Source organism: Perna viridis, chromosome 13, assembly GCF_037379345.1.
Source record: "Perna viridis isolate PV_CMFRI_1.1 ecotype Kerala chromosome 13, ASM3737934v1, whole genome shotgun sequence".
NCBI classification, from domain to species: domain Eukaryota; kingdom Metazoa; phylum Mollusca; class Bivalvia; order Mytilida; family Mytilidae; genus Perna; species Perna viridis.
Window position 1 is genome coordinate 35,459,729 of NC_142457.1, and position 14,501 is coordinate 35,474,229.

General features: G+C 33.3%; 2 long non-coding RNA genes across 8 annotated transcripts in view; one reads left to right on the forward strand and one right to left on the reverse strand.

Moving 5' to 3' along the window:
• Positions 1 to 12,504, forward strand: LOC148600623 (uncharacterized). The gene is made up of 2 exons (XR_015917712.1): positions 1 to 204; positions 8,694 to 12,504. It is a non-coding gene; the product is annotated as an uncharacterized LOC148600623 (long non-coding RNA).
• Positions 11,418 to 14,501, reverse strand: part of LOC148600624 (uncharacterized) — a 27,145-nt gene continuing 24,061 nt past the window's right edge. For 5 of the 7 annotated variants that reach the window (XR_015917710.1, XR_015917711.1, XR_015917709.1 and 2 more), the window contains one exon: positions 12,087 to 13,996. This is a non-coding gene — a long non-coding RNA (uncharacterized LOC148600624). Of the gene's footprint in view, positions 11,670 to 12,086; positions 13,997 to 14,501 lie in introns of those variants that run through there. The other 2 variants (XR_015917705.1, XR_015917706.1) reach the window with 1 other exon arrangement.

A 14,501-nucleotide genomic window follows, 5' to 3' on the forward strand; every position in this document is an offset into this window, starting at 1 on the left:
GTGATGAATTTTGGTAATGTAGAATTCATTTGTAATCTTTAAGTTTTGTTATTTAATTCGAGTCATTTGTTGAGTACCTTTACAATAGATTAGCGTCTTTTAAAATGGTTAGCAAGGGAGATAACTCATATTTACTCATAACGCAGCATGAACTTATAGTTTTGTTTGCAACGCTTTCCTAAGTTTAGACAATTTATTAGGAAGGTAAGTGTTAGAACTTTATTTTTGAAAGCCTTTAACGCACAGTTTTCATGTTTGCTAAGTAACAAAGCCCCAACAGATAATTTGTTGTTTTCCTAAATCTCCAAATGTTATATTCTAACTTTTCCCCTTTTCATATTATTACTACGCATAATTTACTGTATTTTGTAAATAATGTTTTGTTCACGGGTTCAATTTCGTTACTTTTGACCTTCTTTGCTACCTTTCATAGGAACTTATATTTATTTTAATTTAGTTGAAGAGTTGTCTCCACTTGAAACGCCAAAAGTTAATTTTGATGTTAATGTCTAGTAGGATCCATTTATAGATTTAAAGCAAATGATTTATGGTGTTATAGTGTATTATATTTGATTAATATGACATCTGAAAATATTTTTTACCATTACTGTTTTTGCCTAGCTCCTCGCTTCGCCCCAACATTCTTCACTTAGTTATTGTTCTTTATTTCTTGTAATATCTAGCCAAATTTGTTAGCACCACCTGGTGGGTAGCATTATTTTCGTGTATGACTACAATTCCAGCATTTTTTTTTTTCAAGAAGAAATTATCCGTTTTGCATCTGAGGTTATTTTTTAGTGTAGCGGAAATGGCAAATTAGTTCCAATTGCTCTCCTTGTCTGCCCGAAATTTACACGCCCAAAAAATGTCAACCAACCAAGACTTGAACAGTGTGTCAATTTGAATGTACGCTGATTAATTAACATATCCTTTTGTAGCATTAAGATAATTACCAGTCATTATTTATACAGCGGACAAACTCATAGCACAGTAACTGCCAAAGGGACAGCACTTGTTTTGATGATTATTAAAACCACTATTAGTACATATTTGAACCTCTGGCAGATTTGGAATGTAGGGGTCAGAAGTTTAAATCCCATTTTTGTTGGAAGATTTTTAATTTTTTTTTTTGCAAAAATAAAAAAAAAAGAATAAAGATTAATCAGCGAGTCAACTATATATATATCTCATTTTGGAATTGGATACTGTCCTTCACGACTAATTATATAATATTGTATAGACAGTTGTTATTGACATTTTTTATTATGTTTTGTACCTCAGATCAGCAATTCTTAGCCTTGTACCCATTATTCTGGAACCAGTTTTTTGAAATCTCTGGATCCGCTCATGAAATCATATAATATTTTTTTGTTTGTTTGACAAAAGCCAAAGCTGATTCTTTGATAAATAATCATATCCTTATTCTGCATGAGTGAGAGCAACTAATATTTCGATAATTGCTGAGTGTAATTCTTTAAAACAGTAGCACAAACACGCCCTGTGTGTAACCTGAAAAGCCTGTCTATGTACAACTAAGCACACCCATTGAGTGTTTTTGGGGGTTACAGTTAAGGAAGAGACAGTTAAAGGAATAAATTATTACTAGTATATTATTTCCATGTACTTGTAGAAGGATTAATGAAATAAATAATAATTTAAATAAATATCCACTAAACCTAACACGATCAACTCATTCAAGTATATGGTATTGGAATATCCCCTCACCCACAGGATAAACTTCTGGGATGTAATATACATGTACTCCCATTGAATCCACTAATAGCGTTCAGAAGTTTTCTTTTACATTAATAGTGACACGTAGTGAATGTGTGTACCACCCATGCATATTTACAATGTACATACATGTATAAACATCTCTCCTTTAAAGCCGAAATCTGGGTTTGTGTGTGTGGAGGTGGGGGTAAAATGCTGAAATAAGGCAGGGCATTGGGAGTTCAAATTCTAAGACAGTCAGTGGGCAGATTGAAAATTATATAGTATCATCATTTTTGTAGGCAGTGTGTCATTGAACAGTCCCTGTGTATACAATGAACGGTCCCTTTGTAAACAATGGATGGTCCATATGTATACATGCCACTCCTTGTTCTTAACTATTTTTTTGGTTTGGTTTGTTTTGTTTTGTTTTGTTTGGGGGGGATTTTCCGACACAGTCGGTGTTGCTGTGCTTTTTACCCTTTGAGCTTAAGGACGCACTTCTATGGAAACGCAAGTCACCTGATCGCAGTTCTTTTTCCCAAATTGGCCAAATACTGTTAACTTAGTGGGGTTCGAAAAGAAAATTGAAATGTGAAAACACTGTATTTACAAATTTAAAGCCAAATATATCACCTTTTGTGAAAATTTAAAGATTTAGGGTTTTTGACATGTGATCAAGAAAAAGGGGGAGGCATGTCAGAAATAAATTTTTAAAAATAGACCAATTTCTCAGAAAATGATTACTTTTAAAACTATTTCTTCATTAATATTGTTAAAAAACAAGTTGTGGTTGATATTTTTTATTTGAAAAGTCAGAAAAAGTTCTTTGCAAATATTTAATGCATTTCAGTATGGTAGAATATTGTCACTTTTTTGCTCGCACAACTTGGTTACCCTATATTTAAAAATCAAATATTTAAAAAAGTGCTTGTCACATTTCACTGAAACTTTGCAGATGCATTCAGTATGTGTGTAGGAAGATACCTGTATAGTTATTAATTTTTTCTAAGACAAAAAGTGACTCTTTAGGTTACAGACCACCAATTCAACCAATGAGCATTTGGAACGTACGCAAAAATAGTCCTACGCAGAAATTACCCCTGTTCCTCATAGTGCTGTGAAAAAAGTTCTCATCTTATTTAAAAAATTTAAACAGTTTCTGAAAGGAAAAACATTTCTGTACATTTTATAGGTGCATTTTGCTTCTTGTGATGTGAAGCCTAATCTCCATAATGAATTTTAAATATACCCCTATCTTGTGAAAACACTGGGATTTCCCATGCTATTTATAGACCCTTCACTTCCGGTGACCAGTACTGCACTGCAAGTCTGCTAACCCCACATGCCATTCTGAGGATTGTGAGCTGACATATGTAGAATCATGCTGATATATAGTCATCTGCAGGTTAAAGTTAAGGTAAAGTCCAGAGAAGCCATTGAATATTGTGAAATTAGCATAGAAGCCTATGGGAAGTTGAATTAGTGGTTTTTAGCCTTAATACAATACTGGACCCACTTGGGTTTAATCAAGTTCCAAATATTTCGAGAAATAGTTGTCTATTGCGGAAACCATTGTTACTTTAAATTGTATTTCAAATAACATAACATAATATTAAAAATGACTTACATGTATCTGCCAAATTGAATAAGTTTCCTAACATGATTTTTGTCCTGTAATTCTTGCATCTGTTATCCCTTTAGGGATTCAGTGCTGAAGATATGTTTTTGTTTTGACCACCACCAATTGTGGTTAAAATAAAAAAAAAAGTATCTCCAGCACTGAATCTTAAAGGGATTATTGCATCTGGAGATTGGCTAAACTCTCTAGGCAAGGAGTGTCTGTTCTAAGTTCCATTTGTTTTCAAGACGTGTCTACACTGAAGACAGAATATTGAAATATTGAATAATGTGATAATATATTTATACCAATAAATGGCCTGGTTCACTCCAGTTTAAGTCAAAAACCAGAATACTCCGGTTCCATGATATGTTTGTTGTTCCTGTACCCAGAGCGGGCTTTAATTGAGACATTTGACTTCCGCTATTTTGTAAAAAAAAAATATTATAGAAGTTGATTATATTAAAGCATAATTTTGATATTCATAATATTGGTAAGTTGTGTAAGAAGGCATCTCAGGATCAGCTAAATATACTAAAACGCTTTGGTCCAGTTTTAAATAGTCTCACAAAACTCACCGTAAGTCACACTTTTTGGGCTCTTTGTCAGATTCATGACACATCTTATCAAAGAAATGAGATTGAAACACAAATTTATGGGTTTGAATTCGAAGTTTCTTAAGTTTGGGTTTTGGGAGAAATTTGACCTGCTTAATCGTGTTGATGACACAGGTATTTGAGGACATGTCCCTCTTGGTGCGTATCCCCTTTTTTTTCTGACAGACTTTTCACATATTTTTTGGCTTTTTCCCTTTTTCTATACAATATGGGTCAATACAATGCACATCTAGTTACCGATGTATCGGCAGGTCCCTACATGTACATTTTTTTTGTATATCAGAGCCTCTGGGGCACTCATATAGGGACCTGTCCTCACGTATCTGTGGTTTGCGGGACAAATAAATATGATTAAATCGTGTAAGTTCGCACGTATGACCATTTTCGATACTTTTACTCTATTAATTAAATGATTCTTGTGAAAATAGTACAGTAAGGTCAAGAGTCCAGCTCTAGAAACTAAATGACCAAGTTTGACTAGGTGAGCGATAAAGTTTGCCAGTACAGGTATGATAACACAGTTTATTCGTAGTGCATTTATGACAAAATTAGGAAGAAACACACTATATTCGTATACAACGAAAAGTCTTGGGGGAATTAAGTGTGATCCCTTACCTTTTAGATCGGCTTGTTCAGAAACTCAAATAAATACTTCATTTGTGTAAAGCTCATCAATTTTTTAGTCTAACTGCAAAGTTTTACGGAAATTTGTTTAAAAAAAAAAAAGATTTATGCAAATTTTATATCCATGGTGTACATGTATGTTGTGACTTCAACTTTGTGCAGATTGGATAAAGAAGTGTCCTCTAAATGGCCTCAATTCAAATATTTGAAGATTTACTCTGTCGTTTTTTTTTTCTTTATTTCCATTGCATCGCATGTTTCTGAAGTACAAAACACCAGCTAGTCAGGTTTCCATCTGATTTAAGACAAAAATATGTGTTTTAATACATGATACTGCAGTATTAGAGCATTTTCACTTAGTACAGGTGTACATATATAAAAACTCATTGTTAGAAGCTAAAAGTAAATGAATGAACCCAAACTTGCTTCTGAAGTGCTCCAGACACATTAAATGTACTTTAAAAATAACAGAGGCTGTCTTTTAGGTTAAACTATCAGATGATGCAATTTAAATCAATCCAAGACCAGGGCTGTTAAATTGCGAGTTTTGGCAAATATGATATTTATACTCAGATTTCATCCCTACAGCCAAAAAAAATAGTGAACAGATATTTTAAAATGCATTTTTTGATGCTTATGTGGTACATGTGAACTCAACTGGATTTTTCTTTTTCATATCAGGTCAGGTTTTGTTCTACTTTGAGGCTCTTTATTGTAAGACCGGCTCCAAAATAACTGTTTTTTTGTCAACTTGGTAGGGGCTTAAGTGGCATATTTATCCAAAATATATGTAAAAGAATGGGAAATCATGCTTTTTTACATTTTCAAGACATTTCTCTCTCAAATTTGTTTTCAGAATTGCATACCAATGCAGTACAGAGTTGTGCATGTATTACAAGAGGTTGCAACAACTGACAAAAACTGTTATTTTACCAAATGACCTTTCCCATCAAAAACAAGTTCTAAATGTTCAAATTGTTACCTATACCCTTTCCACTGATTATGAATGGTGTTTATTTGCTGTTATTATGACACTGTGTGTGCAGAAACTCATAATGAGACAATAATTAGCTCATTTGCCCAATTTTACCATGATGCCATAAGCAATTAAGAGATTTACATTGAAAATTCCATAGAAACCCATTTAGATATGGACAAAATGAAAATTTTTTTTTTTTTGTTTTTAGCCACATTTCAATTTTATTCCGTTAATTCTCAGAAATAACCCCCCAAAACATATGAAAATGTGACCTCTCCAATAGGTACATGTATCAGAACACAATTAATTTTGAAATGCATTTCAACAGACCCATTTTGACATATAAAAAAATTTACACCACTTCAAATTCAATAAAACTTTACCATAATGGAAACATGTATAGAAACATTTCTTAATGAGTGCCATTCTATGCTTTAGAGACCTCGTAGATATGAAAAGTGACCACTGCCAAATGTCCTAAATTTTGACTTTGTTCCACAGGACCAAATAAAAATTTCCACATGAAATTACAGAATGAAAAAAAAATCCCTTGTACATGTATATTTGATCCTTGTCCCACATATCTGTTGCAAATACTATTAAAGATGTAAAGTTCAGGACAGCAAAAAACATTGGAAGAAACACACTAAAAAAAAACCTCTATTCTGATTCAACTTTGTGGAGGATTTTTTAAAGTACACAAGCCTTTATGTTGTTTGGTCAGCTCTGAAATTAAGAAAATACATGAATTTCTTTTTTATTTTATGAAAAAATCAATAAAACATGCAATCATAAAGAGTCATCTTGAATAAACTGTACATGTACTGCAGAATTACCTCCCTTTACAGTATAAATTTAATTTTCTGATTTTTGAGGTATTTGCTATAATATCTTAACTTATTTTTGTTGAAATCAGTTTTCTATGTATTTTATTACCTTTTGCTGTAAGAAAATTGTATTTAGAAGGGATTTTTGACTCTCCTTGGATTTATGCCTCTGAAAATGTCATTAATCAGGGGCGGATCCAGGATTTGAGTTTAAGGGGGTGGGAATTAATTGAATTTAATGTCGCGCAAAGCTAGGCAAAACAAATTATGGAGTGAAACTTCTGGTGAAAATGTTCAGTAAATAAGATCTATTTTTGGTGCAAATTTCAGAAAAATGTGTTTATTTTTTATGGATTGGTATCCCCTGAGTTGAATATGGCAATAATTTCAATACTGAACAGATTAGTGATTCAGTCTGTTTGTCACACGTTAGGTTTGGAGGTAGCTGTTATATCTTGGATTGATTAGTAAAGTGTATATAGTGATCTCATGTCTGTCTGTCTGTCACACATTAGTTTTGGCAGTGTTTGTTTACCTCTACTTGATAGTCAAGTGAATGTAGTGATGTCATGTTAGTCTTGTCTGTCTGTTAGGTTTTTAGATATTTTGTATACTTGTGGTAAATTAGTCAAGTGTATAAAATGATTTCATGTCAGTCTGTCTTTAGCATGTTAGGTTTGAAACTAGTTTTATTATACCTCTGGTAAATTAGTCAAGTGTTTAAAGTGATCTCGTGTCTGTCTGTCTGTACCTTGATAGGTTTTGAGGTAGTTTTTCATACCTCTAGTAAATTAGTTAAGTGAATAAAGTGATGTCATGTCAGTCTGTCTGTTAGGTTTTTAGGTATTTTATATACCTGTGGTAAATTAGTCAAGTGTATAAAGTGATCTCTTGTCTGGCTGTCTGTAGCATATTAGGTTTTGAGTTAGTTTTTTATACCTCTGGTAAATTAGTCAAGTGTATTAAGTGATCTTGTGTCTGTCTGTCTGTAGCATGTTGATTTGGAGGTAGTTTTCTTATACCTCTGGTAAATTAGCCAGGTGTATAAAGTGTCAGTCTGTCTGTGTGTCTGTCTGTCAGTTAGGTTTTTATTTTAGGTATTTTATATACCTGTGGTAAATTAGTCAAGTGTATAAAGTGATCTTGTATCTGTCTGTCTGTAGCATGTTATGTTTGGAGCTAGTTTTTTTTATACCTCTGGTAAATTAGTTAAGTGTATTAAGTGATCTCGTGTCTGTCTGTCTGTAGCATGTTAGGTTTGGAGGTAGTTTTTTTATACTTCTGGTAAATAAGTCAAGTGTATTAAGTGATCTCCTTTCTGTCTCTCTGTCTGTCTGTCTGTCTGTAGCATGTTAGGTTTGGTGGTAGGTATTTTATACTTCTGGTAAATTAGTCAAGTGTATTAATAGATCTCATGTCTGTCTGTCTGTCTGTCTGTCAGTCTGTTAGGTTTTTAGGTATTTTATATACCTGTGGTAAATTAGTCAAGTGTGTAAAGTAACCTTTAGTCTGGCTGTCTGTAGCATATTGGGTTTGGAGCTAGTTTTTTATACTTCTGGTAAATTAGTCAAGTGTATTAAGTGATCTCGTGTCTGTCTGTCTGTAGCATGTTGATTTGGAGGTAGTTTTTTTTTTTACCTTTGGTAAATTAGCCAGGTGTATATATTGATGTTATGTCAGTCTGTCTGTAGCTTTATTGGTTTGGAGGTAGTTTTTTGTTCTACCTTTGGTAAATTAGTCAGGTGTATAAAGTTATGTCATGTCAGTCTGTTTGTCTGTTAGGTTTTTGGGTATTTTCTATATATATGTGGTAAATTAGTCAAATGTATAAAGTGATCTCTTGTCTGTAGTATGTTAGGCTTGTAGGTAGTTTTTATACCTCTGGTTACTTAGTCAAGTGTATAAAGTGGTCAAGGTGTCAGTCTAACTGTCTGATTAGTATAGCCTGAAGTGTATATAGTGATTTCATGTCTGTCTGTCTGTCTGTCTGTCTGTCATGTTTGCTTGGGATGTAGTTTTTATATACCTCTGATTAATTAGTCAAGTGTATAACGTTGTCAAGGTGCCAGTCTAACTGTTTGATTAGTCAAGCCTAAAGTTTACATGTATATTGTGGTTTCATGTCTGTCTGTTACGTGCTAGGTTGGAGGTAGTTTATTAACCTCAGGTTAATTAGTCAAGTGTATAAAGTGGTCTGGGTATCAGTCTTTCTGTCTGTTAGGACAGGTTTGGTTTAAAAATAAAATCCATGAGATAAATAGTTGCATATTTTGTGCTTGTATGTACAACATTTTTTTCGGTTCTATTTTCAGGTCTGGTGTCTCTCCAGTGGCATAGAAGTATGTGTCGGAAGAACTCGTAGTCTGCTTTCATCTCAATTGTTCCATGTTCATCTTGACTGAGTAAATATCATCTTCCAGTACTATGTACTTGGGGCTGTTTGAGATGATGGCATTTCGTCATCATCTATGGATTCAGCAACTGAGGACCTACCACAAATATTTTTTGCCTTCATCTTGGAGAATGGATTTAGACTGTCATTTGTACAAACTAGCCTGACTTCTTGAGTGCTCCAGAATGTATCTAGACCCTTCCTTTCTACTAACTACCCTGACCCTCTTTTTGGGTGGAGTATAACCAGTTGGGATCATCATGATAAACTTCTGATGTTCAAGTATCTTTTTTATCAGAGTAAATTGAAGGTGATTTATGCTCTCCAGATTTGTAGGGTTTATGCTATTTGATATGAAAATTGACATTTTAATCCACGTTTTACACAAAAACTGTGTTATTTACTAACTGTTACAGTCTGTATCATCAAAACTTTCAGCTGTTGGTCCAAACAGTCAATTGCAGTAATTGTTTTATAAGAATGCAACTTAAATTCTCAGACTTTTCACTAACCCGAATCAATCTTTACTAGCCTCAGGTTTTGGGCTAATGACGAAAAGCACAGACTGAACTAACAAAGGAAAGTCACTATATTTATTTATCTATGTATGTTATTTTGTATGAATTACATACTGTGAAACTTGTCTAAACCTACATCCTTCAAATTTAAATTGGCTCCTCTAAGACTTGTATAGGTTGTTGGTTTTCTAAGGTTCCAAAATCTACATTTACACTGATATAAAGATCTTCAACAAAGTGTCTGATTTAGACAGAATTCACTTTATCAAATATCTAAATTTTGAGCTGCGCTTTTTGTTTCAAATCAAGTTTTTAATTATTTTTTTTTTATTATCTCCCTTAGACCAATATTTTTTAGCTTCTCTTTAATTTTATTTTTTATCAGATTGTTATTTGAGGCTTTACATTACAAGCCAATGTAAAGTGAAGTCCCACACAATATCCAGTTGAGGCAGCACTGACCATATTTTACTGAAAGGAGGAAGGAGGGGATGGGGGGCTGAAATTAATAATTTGGAGAATAAAAATCAAAATCCACCACAAAAAATGTTTTTACTAATGCACCCCAATTTTTAATATTGCCTTTGTTATCAGCCTGAGATATTGGTATCGGTGAGTCATAAGGTACCATTTCAATCAAGGGTTGATTGCAAGGGCAATCAGAGGTCCTCAGCTTTTCTACTTACAAACCTCAGAGGCACTAGCTCCTCGCTTCACCCCAAAATTATTGAGAGTTATTGTGTATTAATTTCTGGTGATATATAACCAAATTTTTCAGCGCCTCCCGGTGGATAGTCGTATATGACTACAACTCTGGAATTATTTTTTATTTTTAACTCGTTATAAAATCAAACCACCCTACTTTGTAGGAAGCTGGCATCATATGAAGATGTACATGAAGAAATATGGTTACTGTCAGGGAGACTACAAAGGGAGATAATCCAAATTGAGTATGTTTCATGTTTATAAATCATAAGTGCATCTTCTCTAACAATGAAAGGGATTTTGATGAAACTTTATAGAAAGGTTTGCAACATGTTTAGATGTGCATGAAGTAATATAATTACTGCCAGGAGATTCCAAGGGGAGATAATTGAACTCAAGTGCTGCAATAATAAAATCTCAGAAGGGCAACTTCTCCTAAACCGCTTGACTGATTTTGATAAAACTTCATAGGAAAGTAAGGCATTATATATAGATGTGCATGCAGGAATAAGGTTACAATCAGGGGACTGCAAAATGAGAAAGTTGGGGGAGTCTGGCTTGGTTTGTTATAAAAAAAATAAGTTTATTCCAAATTTATGCCAAAATTTTGTTCTCCGTCATACGATTAAAAAATATGATTCAATATTGCCACCATCCCTAAACAATGTGAGTTATAATTCAAATAAGACTTTTAACTCTGGCTGTTGCTGAAAAAATAAATTATTTTTGCATGTGGACAAAAAAAATCCAACTCAACATAAAATTTGAGCCCCCCGTCCACCCCCAATTAGAAAATTGTCTGAGCCTTAATTAAATATTTAACAAATGAAATGCTTAGCAGGGCTAAGCTTGTGGAGACTGCTGAGGTTAAACCATGAAGAGTTGGGTCAAGTTCAAAGCTTGCTACAGATTTCAATTTTTAATGCAATTAGACAGTTGAGACAGGAAGAGAACTTGACCTAAATTAGCTATGTCTCTTTTTGGCCATTTATTCCTAAATAAGCATAACCCCCATAGTCAATCCCAGCCTTTCTTTTGAGATGGGGTATGCCACCTTGATGTACATTTTGTAAGATCCATTCATCTTTACTCAAGCTATTATCTGCAAAACAGGAAAAGATTTGTTTCTGGCCCCTCATTAACAATCAGTTCAAGTTAAAAACCCCAAAATCAATACTGGACTTTCATTTGTGATTTAATTTCCTTAAGGTCTATATACTTATACTCAAGTCATCAACATGAAATATCTACGACGACAGTGACGAAACTGACGACAAAGTGACACCATTATAGGACTGCAGATTTGTTTTAACCTATCTGGATCCACACCTGTTAGAATCTTAATATGTTTTTTGTTTGTTCATTTCTGTAATTTGTATAAATTTTGTGAATGCTTTATTTATGGTGTCAGTGGGAAGAGATTGACTGATCGATTTATTTATTGATTGATAACAGTTAATTATCTGTGTGAAAGCCAAGCAGAGATAATGTGGCATCATACCAACAACAAAGACATGCCACTTTTGCCTGTCTTTGTTGTTGCCCAAACTTCCAGTTGGTGTACTGGGCAGTAAGTAAGAAACAGCTTTATACATGATCCTATCGTCACACTAAACAGTTCAATGTGCTAGGTCGTGGAATTACCATCCATCATTAAATCATTCACTGGTTTCCTAGAAATAAGCCAAAAAAATGTGTGTTTATTGTCACATCCTGAAAAAAATAGGGTCAACCGGCTGGTCATTGTTTTATCGCCATTTTGTACAATAATTGAGGAAACAGTTACGGACAGTAATTAAGAAGCAGCTGAATACTTTATTCTATGTTCACACCAATCTATTCAATGTGCTAGCTCATGGAAGTACCATCCATCATTAAATCAATTACTGGTTTCCAAGAGATAAGGCAAGCCTTACCTTGAACCATTGCCTTGCCTTACCTTGAACCATTGCCTTAATATCTGTATTTTCTGCTATTTTGGCAGATACAGAGAAGTAAAAAACAACCAATCCTTAAAAGTGGTCCTATGATCACTCAAACTTGTTGACAAGGGAAGAAATTACAACTAGCCCCTGAAGACAAACAAAATGAGAGTTTTGTAGAATACATATTTATATTTTTACATCTTCTATTTGTACAAAATTAAAAGACAATTACACAAAAAATTATCAGATTTTCTTTAATTCAACAATTGTACCCCGGTAAGTAAATTTCTGGATACTTGGAAAATTCTGGAGCAATAACTCATCTCATTTATGATTATTGTGAAGTACAATGGCTTGATTTAAAATGTTTCACAGTAATAATGAATTGGAAGAAAACTTAATTGATACACCAAAATAGAGGTATAATTAAGTAATTGTCATATCGACTTTAAAACTTAAATTTCTTTTGCACTAAAATTACTTACAAAAAATTAAGTGGTAAATGTTGTTATAATATTGTAATAAAGTCTACAAAAACAAAACAAAAAAATCAAATAAAAAAAAACAATAAAAAATAAAACAACTACATGTAAGTCCCCAAAATGATAAAATCTTGATTAAAAGTTTTGTTTGTTACAATCATCAACTCCTACTAATTATGACTGATGGATAGCATTGACATGATTTGGAAGCAAAATGGATTGTCTCCCTTAGAACTACAATGTCCATTACAATGTACTTAAAAATTACTTACATGTAGAATTTAAATTAATGGATTGTATCTCTTTTTGAACTTAATATATAAGTGTAAGTTTTTGTAAGAATCAGGCAAAATGGTTGTAAAAACCCCACCAATCTGACAATTTAATTTATGCTAGGATACTTTCTCTATATCATACCATAATTTGATCTTTGCATCTCTGGATTTGTCCAGAAATTTTTGACAGAATTTGCTGCCCTTGAATTCTTCATTTTATGTGCATTTCAATGTGATTATACCTCGTGTTATCAAAATGATATGAAAAATTTTTACTTTTTTTCTTAGAATTTAGAGCAAATACATGTAGTCAAATTACACTAGCAAAACTGTTGGTTTTTTCATACCATGGTTCAACAACTGCCAAATTCTTACAGAGACTGACACTCGATACATACATTGCATAATTTTAAGAGAGATATCTCAATAAGAAAATAACAATTCTTTACATGTACTAAAAAAAAAACCTGTAAGCAAACCTCACTTGGTGATATCCTCCTGCCGCTTTCCTACCCAAAAAACCATATACATCTAGGATACCCCTTCAATGATTAAACAATTCAGATGCAAAAACTAAATAGAAGATTCAAAATAACATCAAGTAATGAATAATCTGCGGAAGTAACATCAAATTCAATTCAGCGATATCATAGAAGTTGCAGATTAGGAAAGCCCTTCTCCCCCACCACTTATCCAGATAAATTTCACATCAGGTAACCCCAAACGTCATTCAGTTAGGAAAAAAAATAGGAAATGCACAATGGCATCATAATACATGTATAAAGAATATGTGAAAGTTCCATCAAATTCCATTCAGGGGTTTCAGGGGAGTTGAAGGACGAACAAACACCATGATCACTAAACACCTGTACTGTACTTGTATCTACAGCTTTTCAAGATATGTGGATAGCTGAAGACACAATGGATTATACATGTACATATGAAAAAACCTTAGATAGCTACATGTAAGTTCAACATATATATAAATAAATTCTCACTAGACATTGTTCATCAAAAAAAAAATATTGGCTGAGCACATAATAGAAGACTCCATGAATTGTTAAAGTCTCTAGAAAATATCCAATGTTTAAAATGTCCATGTTGACTGCGTCCTTATGATGCATTCATATTCCACAGGCTATATTGAAATGTGTCACAACTTCTAAATAGAAGGTTTGTCGTTGATCATGTTAATATCCACATCGATCATGATCAATCATGATGGCCTCGTCCACATTGAAAAATCCAAATTCACCAAGTGTTTAAAATCCACTTCCACTGAGCCTTGTTCTTCTTGATAAATTAACATTGTCTTAGTCTATCATGAGAAAAATTCCAAATCATTCAACCATTAAAATACATGTACATGTACAATGTAATTTGAAATGGCAAGGCCTTAAAAAGTGTTACTACCGGTAGAAAAATACTAACTAGGTGTATTCATCACAGTAAAAAGCTTCACTGGCCTTGTTCATCATTTCACTTGAGTTTTCCTATTAAATTAACCTTCATTAGATCTGGACTAATTTAAGATGATTATAAAATTTAAGTGTTAACCTAAGGCCAAAAAATGTATGTTTACAGTCATCCAATCGACCATCATTTTATTGCTGTGACCCTAACTTTTTTATTGGCAATTTTCTGAAATTCTGGAAATTCTTTTCCGTCACCGGTACTGGTATTTATCGTGTTAAACAACAATGGTGCCTCCAGTGCCAGCACTGTCAGCAATTGTACACCCCCCCCCCCAAAAAAAAACAAAACAAAATAAACGTGACGGTAAACACACATACTTTCATTTTGGCCTAAGCACAGTGGCAGAT